Source organism: Labrus mixtus, chromosome 15 (genome assembly GCF_963584025.1).
Source record: "Labrus mixtus chromosome 15, fLabMix1.1, whole genome shotgun sequence".
In the NCBI taxonomy this organism is placed as follows: Eukaryota; Metazoa; Chordata; class Actinopteri; order Labriformes; family Labridae; genus Labrus; species Labrus mixtus.
The window spans coordinates 1887477-1896934 of record NC_083626.1 but is presented as its reverse complement, the minus strand read 5'-3'; the positions used below and the strand labels follow the sequence as shown (position 1 = coordinate 1896934).

General features: G+C 41.6%; 1 protein-coding gene across 3 annotated transcripts in view; it reads left to right on the top strand.

Annotated features, from left to right (window-relative positions):
• The first annotated feature begins 775 nt into the window (after positions 1 to 775).
• The window catches only part of LOC132989390 (probable G-protein coupled receptor 153), a 34556-nt gene continuing 25873 nt past the window's right edge, over positions 776 to 9458 (top strand). For 2 of the 3 annotated variants that reach the window (XM_061056995.1, XM_061056997.1), the window contains exon 1: positions 776 to 1185. The gene's annotated coding sequence lies outside the window, so the exon portion shown is untranslated. The remainder of the gene's footprint in view (positions 1186 to 9458) is intronic. The other variant, XM_061056996.1, reaches the window with a different exon arrangement.

Here is a 9458-nt window from a genome sequence, read left to right as displayed (position 1 = left end):
GCTTTTCTTATAATGCACTTCAGTACTGAACAGCACAGCTGTGTGGTGTACTGTATGGGGTAGCTCCCAGGTGTGGTGTGTGTATCTGTTAAATGAATGGGAAGCTGGGAGAGCATGCACTGCTTATAAGACCATCCACCAAACAAATGAAAATGAAAATAACCCTTATAGTGGCAAAAATCAAGGCACGAGGGACCTCTGCATCTCTCCTCTTATGTGAGGCCTATTAGTTTTCTCACTCGGTACAATGTAAGCCCCGAGGGAGGAAAGCTGCTCTTACAGAATCATCCAGGGAAGGAGCCTTGCATAACAAGTCGTATAATGTCAATGAAAAGGGCCGATTAAGAGAAGCACGAATAACATGAAAAAAAAAATCTTGAATCAGTGGTTTTGAGAGGGTCAGTGCAGTAAAGATTAAAAGAGTGATTAAAAGATTAAAGAAGTGTGATAAAAAAAAAATATAGGCCTATATAAATGATTGCACATCAAATCCGGTGAAAATAAAAGACGTAGGCTATCCAACTGCAATTGGTGTTTACAGACATATGCCTATTTTAACGTTCATTATATTGAGGTCTCCAGCAGAGGCTCCATCAAATTAGACCGCCAATTTAAGTAGGCTTCTCTCATTTTCATTCTGAAGTTTCAACATTATATGTTTTAATCGAAAGCAACTGTGAAACATACAGGAGCCATTCTCCCTCAGTCTCAATGCCGACCCTTTTTCCATGAATTATTTCTTATTGCGGTTCACTCCCACGGCCACGGAGCGTCTGACTCGCGAACGAGCCTGTGCTGTCGAGAGCGCGCGCAGCAATCATGCCTCATTCCTCGCTGGTCTCACCATTGTCAGAAAACAGAAGAAGGAATTCGTCTTTTACCGAAAGTCTCGCATTATTTTAGCGCTTCGTGGTGAATCTTCGTATACAAACACGTCGATAATTAGTTGCCCCCTCCAGTTAATGAGTCAAAGAGGGCAACAAGACACAAGAGGGGTCCAGCTGTGTTGATGTGTGTCGGACTCGGAGCTCATCCTTCATCTCGCAGGTATAGTCCCTTTAACTTGATGCCGGGGATATAAACGCTGGGAAGCCGCTCTAACGGAACCGAACTGATGTGACTCAACGAGACTGTCTTCATTCCCTGGAACAATGAGCAACTAGGAGCCGAAACGTGCAAGAAAGGGTAAGGCAAGACTCACAGCTGATTTTAATAACGCCAAATTCACTGGTGATTGGCAAATTAAGCGAATTTAAACAAAACAAGGCTTCGTCCATACAGGTGGTGTCCTTTAGCACGAGCAGCTCCATTGATGAGGAAAAGGGAATGCACATTTGAAATGGAATGTAGCCCATAACATTCCCGCGAACACACCTTAAAAACTGACCTATTTTGTGTAGGCTATTTCATATAGTCAAAGTAGGCTATATGCAAGAGAAATGCAAATGAGTAAGTGGCCTAATTAAAATATTGAATTACAAATAGCCTATCCCACACACTGTAGGCTGTAACTGAGTGTCTTTTTCATTAAGTCTGTGCTGGTGTAAGAATGGTGATTAAACAGCTGATAGGTGTGGGATTACCAAAATTGGCCATTGAGTTTACACTCTGTTAGTGATTGAAAGAAAGGTGGACAAGTAAATGGAACAAATAGGCTTCAATGGGTATTGAATAGGCCTATTGATTATAGACAGTGTGCCATACAGAACATTTAGTCTCATACAATGACAAAGCTTACAGGTCAGGCCACATTAAAGCCGACAATGTCGACAATACACCTCCTTTAAAAAGAATCAATGACACATTGTGCCTCCATTGTGTTTTATGGCTGTTTTATAATTGTATTTCCATGTTATAATAGGTTTGCAGATCTTATTTGGAATATTAAACTGTGCATGATTCTTATAGGCTATTCTTAATAAAAGCCCACTTTAAACAGCAGAATACCCATGTTTCCAAAGTTCACCAACAATCCAAAATTAATCTGTCAGAATTAGCCTACAATCATATTTAATAGTAGGATTTGCACAGTTCATAAATTCCAAACAGAATCGTATCTGACTTGTCTGTTTGAAATTAAACTGTTGTATAAAGCCACATATTTCCACCTACCAAGAGGCAGCAAGAGCTAGCTTAAATTTGAAAGTATCCAACTGTGATTATTTGAAACCCCTGAAACATGAACATGCTCTGTCTCCACAAGATGAGTCCCAAGAAAGCACTTGGGAGAGGGGCTAAGTGATTTTTTTTAATCATAACTTTCTCATACATTCTTGTGAGATTAGCATGATAGCTAGCTTGTGGAAGACTCCACTCATGTTTGAATAGTTTTTCGCAGGCCTGAGGCAGCCATACGTTATTAAATAATTATTTATTTTCAGAGTGGACATGTAGTTTGAAAAATACATCAAAATGCTTACTAATTACTACTCTGATGGCCTAGTAATAATTGGTTACACACCCCATACACAGAGGCTAATGCCCTCGAAGCAGGTGGCCCAGGTATGAATTCCGACCTTTGGCTTCTTTCCCACATGTCCTTCCCTCCTCTCTATCTCCCTGATTTCTGATTCTATCCACTATTCTGTTTCTGTAATAAAGGCATACAAAGTCCGAATTATTTTTAAAAACAAAACGCTTGTAGGTACATTTCACTTCAGAGAAATAACAGGAGGAATTGAAAGGAAGGTGGATAACATGTTGTCTGAGGTCAGAGAGAGGCCATGTGGCCAATGATCACAGTCACTGCTCAGAGAAAGTGTAAACTGTATCCTACATGTGACAGTTGGTGCTACACCATAAAGCCTTGCAACAGAGCTCAGCGTTTCACAGGGCATTTGTGACATTTTGTTTGTCACACGATTGGCTCTGTCATTTTGTGATCGTGTTAGCTTATGTTCACACTTTACTGAATTTCATTCAAGCACATTGACCAGAGTCTGCCCATATACATTACTTGGTCAGAATAATTTGCTAATGTGGCATTTATCACAATTAGAAGTGTATTGAAACACTGTAATCTCTTCTGAATGCTTTAAGTCTCTGGCACCAGTGTAAGTTGAATAATAAGTAAAAATAAATCCATAACTATGATTATTCTGTCATATGATATCACTTTAACTGCACGCCTGTTTCCTGTACAAACTCTAAACCCTCTACCATATGGTGCACAGTTATCCAGCTACAGTCATAGCTGGAGGTAGCTCAACATAAACAGGAAGAGAGCCTCTGGGATTACATTTGTGATGGAAAATTCAACTACTGTGACAGGCCAGTCCCTTTGCTGAAGAAGTGTTTGTGATTAGCCTCAGGAACATTAAACAGCATGTTGGTTTCTGGCTAGTGACCTATTTAATAAAACAGTGGTCAGTCATCCAATCAACACTGACTGATGATTTTCACTCCAGATTTATGTTACTGTGAAACAAGTGCAGGACGGGAATTATGGATAAAATTGGGCATCTTTTCAAAGACCAGCAAGTTAAAACCATAGACTGAATATAAACATGGACAAAGTCTCAGTTACGTCACCCAATGGTTTCTGAAGGGCTGTTTTGGAAGCTCAGTTGCCATATTGGAAGTGCTGACTCTATCAGATATTCAGTCAGCTTTAGAACAGGCAAAGAGTTGGAGCGTAGGTGGGCCTTAAGCCTCCAGACAACCACTACAATGTGTCTGCTTTCAGTCAGTTCAGTCACGCACCTAATTATGCATAACTCATGTCTTTCATAAAATCAGGGAGCTATAACCCCCCTACAGTGTATGCCGATAAAGACATGAACTTTTCAGACCAAAAATGTTTTTTGTATCAGCCTGTACACATTTCTGCTGCCAAAATTTACATTTTAATATGGGGTGTGTATGGGACTTCCGGGACTTTTGGAGCCGACCTCAAGTGGACACTCGAGGAACTGCAATTTTTTGCATTTCACATTGGCTTCATTGCTCAACACCAGAGGTTGCCGGGAGAATTTTTCTGATTAGCTATAACATATTTGGGATTATTTGTCATTTGAAGAAATACTATAATATTAGATATTTTTTGAATATTTTACTTCATAGTTTTTTGGACTTGGTACTTGGAATTCTTGTTGTTTAGTGCTCAGAAATATTGAGTTCTAGTACTTACCTTGTTCGATATCTTCAGCAGGAGAATTTTTTTCTGTTGAGAAATTGTCCTCACTTCCTGCTTTTGACAGGGAAGTCAGAGGCCAGAGTGTCTCAAGCACCTCTAGAGCTTGTTATTTTCTAATGACTGGGATGCAAGTTTTTCCATGGTGCAGTTTAAAGAGTTCAGTGGAGCTGGGCTGACACAGGGACTTAAATCTTGGTCCTCTGGTTGGGCTGCATGCTTGCAACGAACTCTGCCTCCCTGCTGTGCATTGCTGAAACTCTGTGATCAAACAGAAAGTGACATTTGCTCACATATTGTTGATGTTGCTCTCTAAGTCATAGAGTATGAGTGCTTGTGCATATTTGTTGGCTGGTCTCATTTTCTGTAAGTGGATACTTTACAATGCCAGCAAGTAGTTGTATCCACTATAGAGGGAACATTATACAGAATATGAAATTTAAGTTGTCATCTTTCATAACAGAGAAAGAGGAACATCATTCCAAATAAAAAGAGCCCCCAAGATAATGTTTCATTCTTAAGTGAAACTGTATCAGCCACTGCAAACTATAATCAAGCCCTGTGTTCAGTGGGGTAAGGTAGTCACGACAGGCCCCAGTGCAAGCTATTTTGACGGGCCCTAGTGCACGCTAGTTACAGTGAACACACACACACACACACACACACACACACACACACACCATTACGCTATATGTGAAATGTATATCTAGCCCAATGTTACGATTATTTAGGGATTACGTTATAGTTTCTATCCCCCTTACGTAACCTGCTGCATGGCTGTTGAAGCATGGGCCGAACTGCTGCATTTCTGCTAGGAAGGGGCAAGGGGCGGTCAACTGTGGGCTGGCGACTGTTTGTGAAACCAAAAGAGTCTAATTTAGGGAGTTTTGCTACCCTCTCCTCCTGTTCTTTTCGACTTCCGCTTTTGTGTTTGAAAAGCATTTTGAATTGCTCGGTCGACTCGGAGATGTGCACTGTGCTCGCTTCAGATTTTGGCCTCAGCTAGCAACATCACATGATCACACAAATGTATCTCTGACAACCAGTTTAAATAGTGACATTCATCAAGTCATATAACGACCTGGTATAGAGGGGGACCGCTTTATTCACGGGCCCTCCTACCACACAGGCCCTAGTGCACTTGCACCATACACGCAATTGCCTGTGCTTCCCAGATTAGCTGCAAATTTGGTGATGTAGATGTGAAGCTCTGTGAATATGGATCTGAGAAGCTTTTATGTTGCCCGCATACAGCAGATTAATGTTCTAAACCATTTGTTATGGTTTAAAAGACCAGCACCACGTTGTACCAGCTACACGTTCGTTAGTTAAAACATAACCTAATCTAAGCTAATGTAATTTAAAAGTTAGGACAAAGTTGAACCATTAATAACATTTAAGGTGTTGCACTTCCAGTGAAGACAGAAGTTTCAGCGGACCTGACTGACAGGTCGGCCCGATATAACAGTTTGTCAGGTGGCTTAAAAAAAACCCTCATCTCCTGCTCTTAGCCTGTCGTTAGGTTGACTGAAAGCTAGGCAGGATTTCCAGCATGGCGGCAGCCGCTGATGAGTCTACGGAGCCCCCAAACCCCCTGCAGTAACAGATGGCTGACATCACTCAGGCTTCGTCTATTAATATTTACATTTTATGGTTCAGGAGGGCATTTTTACAGAAGTACTGGATGCTCCTATCTCTTGTATTGAATAGGGGAAAATGCCTATGTTCAACTTATAACAACATTCAATAATGGCCTGTTGCGCTGGATGCGAGTGCCTAAGACTGGAAACTGTCTGTGTAGGTTCTCAGTCATCCAGGTCATGGTAAATTGAAGCGTGGTCCAAAGGCAACTGGACTTGGTTGGAGATCTTCAAGACGTTTCCTTTCTCCTCCGAAAGGTTTATTCGGGTCTAAACTAACCGGGGGATGAGGCTAGAAATATAAGCCTCAGTGGATCATTAGCATTCTAATGATCAAGGATAGTCATATGGGAGTCGTTAGCTGAGTCGTTGACCTAGTTTTGCCATGAGTCGTTAACACCTCTGGTAGTCTGTGATTCCTAAGGGTCAAACATTTCAGGGTGGGACCGGGGCTTCCGTTGTTTTGAAGGAGAATTTTATAGAGCATTGTAGGACGATGATAGATCGTGTCTCCGACAACCACCTCTGTTAAGTGATGGTTTTCCAACATTAACCTAGATGGCTTGCTTAACAACCCTTCAAACGTTCTCCCTGGCCAAAATGTGCGCCTTGTAATTGGTCCGTCAGGTGCAGGTGGACAGCAGAATCCTGTCCTGAAGATCTGGCTCTCCTATTGTGTGCCATGTGTTTGTGCAGTAGTTGTTTAGACTCTCCAATGTATCCCTGTAGTATTTGTGCACTGGATAGCATAAACAACATGGTGGACCAACTTCTGCCTCAAGGTGTTGGATGGTTTTCATTGGACCGAGAAGTTAAGTCTGTGAAACATCCTCTTGAGTTTCTCAGATAGACAAGACAAGTATGGAACTACAGTGCTGTGATATTTTGTTCTCCTCTGCCTTGTTAGTGCAGTGTTTCTTGGAAGGCTTGACAAAGACCCAGTTCGGGTAACCATATGTCTTTAGTGCATCACTGAAGTGTTTATGTTGCTTTCTCTTCCTTTTGCCCTTGAAGGCACACTCATAACCCTGTGATGTAGGGTTCTGATGACACCTTGTTTATGTTGTAGTGGATGGGGGGACTCAAAAAGTAAATACCAGTCTGTGCGGGTAGGTTTCCTGTAAACGTCAATGTTGAGGCTCCTGTCCTCTTCAATGCACACCTCACTGTACAAGAAGGACAAGATGTTTCCCTTGACATCCTCTCTGGTAAAGCTGATGTCGTCTACTCTGTTGAGGTGTACTGTAAAAGCTTCACCTTCATATAGGCTTCGGCTTTTTGCGCCTTTATTGTAGAAATGAGACAGTTGATGGAGTAGGAAATCGAGAGAGAGTGGGAAATGACATGCAGGAAAGGAGCCCTGGGTCTGATTCAAACTAGGGCCTCCAGCTTGGGTTGCGTGCACTAACCACTACATTACCGGCGCCACCACCCAGGCAAATTTTGACCCAGATGTTGTCCACATGTCTAAACCAGTGGCTAATGCCTTGTTTTCTACATCCTCAAGGTAGAGATTGGCTATTATAGGAGATATTGGTGAGCCCATGGCACAGCCATGTTTCTGTCTGTAGAAGCCTGAAAGTGGTTTTCAAGCAGAGGTCCAGTATGACATCCATGTGGTCCAGTGAGAGAGTAGTGCTGTGGGATAGGGTGGTGTCCTGAAGGAGCCGTTTTCTGACGACATCAACAGCCTCCTTGGTTGGGATGAATGTGAAAAGTGAGGTGACAACAGAATACATGGTAAATGGACTTGAGCTTGTATAACGCTTGGAGATATTGTATGTGACTGAATTGATGCTGCTGAAGATGGGTCTAATCTCCTTTGTAGATTTTTGGAAGTCTGTAAACACAAGGAATAGCTTCCCCTACAGCTGGTAGCATTGTGGCCTCAATTAACTTGTCCTTCTCCAGTACAGATGATCAATGACCCTTTTTTGTAAGTGCTAGTAGGATCCTTTTTAAGAGCTTCATAAGTGTCTGTGTTGCTGAGAAGACTGGTCATCTTGCAATGGTATTCCGCTGTGTTCAGAAACTGTGCATCTTCCTTTATCCACGAGCAAAATGGTGATCTCGATTTTTTGTAAGCATGCCAGGGCTCTCTGTTCCTGCACAGTATGGTTGGAAGGGGGACCCTTAGCATTAGATAGGAAAGCAGATACATTGAGCCTTAGTTGTTCTGCTGCTGTGTCAGAAAGTTTGTTGTTCCTTATTGCTGTTGTTGTAGCTGCGATGAGGTAAACTACTGGTCACTTCAAACCATCCAACACCTAGAGGCAGAACTTGGTCCACCCAAAGACCAAACTCCCAGGCATAAGCAAAGCAATGTTGTTCATGCTATCCAGTTTAGGGATTTATTAAATGATAGGGAAATTGTGTAGTGGATCCACAACTTAACATGACATTAGGGAATTTGTGGATCATAACTATCTTGCATGAGTTCATTACTGTATTATTTTTATCAGGTGCCATATGAGATAAATATGAGAGGATGGTGAGCTGAGCAATTTTTCTCTCTTTAGTTTGAATATTGGTAATTTATATTTATTATTGTATTATATTCAGCCTTAATCAATCAATCATTTACTCAATTATATAATTTAAACAACTAATCTCTAAAACTTCATTAGTAAAGCAGATAGCCGAATGATCTCATTACCCTGAAACTGCAGACTCTGCATTGATGCATTGTAACCATATTTGGATACTTCTTTGTACTTTAGTGGTCTAAGACCATCACAGCAGAGCCTGTAAACTGGATATATTTGGATTAGGAAACTCTGTCACATCAAGGGTTGATTCACACATTTATTGTTATATTCATATTTATTAGTGGATGAGCGGTTAGTCTGACCGTTTGTCATTCTGCTGTATGTTTTCTCTGAGACTAATACAGTTGCTATGCAACAAACACAATACAGCTTCGAGTTTGATTGCAGTACAGTGAAGCTAATGTAATAGTTGGTGACCAATGGATGATCTATGAAGTTCAGAGTGAACAACCTTAAAGGGAAGTAGGGAATGTGATTTGGGTCCTTTTGGCTTTAGGGTGTATTTTCTATGGGACCAAAAGGTGTGCTCAGTTAGTAGAATACTGAGTTAATAGCGATCGTATGAGGTTTAGAGGAGGAGAAACAACAAACTGGAAATAAAGAATACATTTTACTTAATCCAAAATGTTTGTGTGCAAACAGTGTTTCCCACAGAATGACGTGATACCTGGGCGGTGGAGTTCCCGCCTTTAGTATTTTCGACGAACAACTTTAACCTGCTCATCTTATTCACACACACAAACACCAGGGGTACGCCTCATGTTTTGAAAAGTTCCACTCGATATTCTGTTATTTATAGGAGTTCAGTACAGCATCAGCAGCAAGCAGCTGTACCTTAACATTATTAAATCGAAGCCATGAGAAGCTTCAGTTTTGATATGAGCAAGGCACCTCAACCGGTGCATTTACAAGAGGGATGTACGGACAGTGGACCTGTTCTCCCCCTCTCTCTCTCTCTCTCTCTCTGACTCTCTCTCTCTCTCTCTCTCTGACTCTCTCTGTCTCTCTCTCTCTCTCTCTGACTCTCTCTCTCTCTCTTACTCTCTCTTTCTCTCTCTGACTCTCTCTCTCTCTCTCTTACACTCTCTTTCTCTCTCTGTCTCTCTCTTTCTCTCTCTGTCTCTCTCTTTCTCTCTC